The sequence below is a fragment of the Glandiceps talaboti genome, chromosome 12 (assembly GCF_964340395.1).
Source record: "Glandiceps talaboti chromosome 12, keGlaTala1.1, whole genome shotgun sequence".
NCBI lineage: Eukaryota > Metazoa > Hemichordata > Enteropneusta > Spengelidae > Glandiceps > Glandiceps talaboti.
This window is the reverse complement of record NC_135560.1, coordinates 12,678,665-12,680,097: the sequence shown is the minus strand read 5'-3', so window position 1 is coordinate 12,680,097 and position 1,433 is coordinate 12,678,665.

Below are 1,433 nucleotides of genomic sequence, written 5' to 3'. Positions count from 1 at the left end.
TCTATAAATATAGTAGAGATAGTATTCTTGAAAGCATTCTACAATCCTGTTAAACTAGCTTTATCAAGCTTATTGCTACTCAACAGAAGCTACGGCATCTGAATCCGAGGTATCAATTAAACGTCATGATATCCACGATAAACGTCACGATATCCACGTTAAACGTGATCAAGAATGATCGATATGAACATAGGTATATATATGATAACATTGTATAGAAACGACATAAGACCAATTTGACAGTCATGTTGTTTTTTGTACAAGAATATAACAGAGCCATGTGATACTTGAGTGTCGATATTTCCATGAGTGTTTGTATTCTTTTGGCCTTACTAAATTTCAAAAGTCACGGGCGCTCACGGTTTAATAACTGAATATACAATATTTAGCCTATCCAAGACAGAAAATTTTGTAGCAATATTCCTAGATCCTGTGTCACGTGAGTTCGTGCGCACGAAACACCCAAACCCGTTTATAGTCAGGTTTTGTTTCACAGCGGTTAAAATACCAAATATGCAATTGTAATAGTATGCGTATGCTTAGACTGACTGCTACGGTAGACGTCGTGCTGTTCAGCCATAATCAGTCTCGCTCTTGTGTGTTGCTTCCTTGCAGACTATATAGTGCACGCACTGATGCATATGGAAAATATTTATAATGTTTATTTTGTTGATTACTTGTCTGTGTTACTCGAAGACATTTTTCAACCCGTCCACCTAAAAAATGACGATGAGAATTCTAAATGTAAATGGATATTACAATGTATATCAAGTTGAGCAACACATTCCGACGAGTAAATATCATTGACATTGGACGGGATTCCATTCACTGAGGTATTTCGATGTCCTATAGAATTTATCTATAGACTAATTTTGTATTAAAAGCATATTTTCATTAATAATTAACATTCCATTCTAAATTTTAATCATTCGAATCAATTAATGTAATTGAAATTTCAGTTCCTCAGACTACTAAACGTCAAGTTGTCAATATTAACTATATCGTACCTTTGAGGTTGAACATTTAATCAATTAATGTGAGAAATGGGACTTTAGCTGAGAGAATTAGTAACATTTTAAAAATGCCCTCGCACATCAGTGTTAGATGGGTTATCTTTTGAAGTCACATTTTTATGATACGACTTTCTATATTTGTAATGCGATTTAAGATCCTTGCGTCAAATGTGGATGTATACATGAACTTATCTTGTATTGTTGGACGTTATTTGATATTCTGATTTGTGAGTGTGTGGGGTGGGGGTGGGGGGTAGCAGCCCCCAGTAGAAACATCTTAAACGTAGGCCTATGTTCAAAACCATCAATGATGCAACTTGGGTTGCATGCATCAATCTGATTCGTAATCTGTGCGATAAATAACCAGCGCCAGACTAAAAACATCGGCATGTAGTGGAAGTGTAGCGCCCTCAACATGTT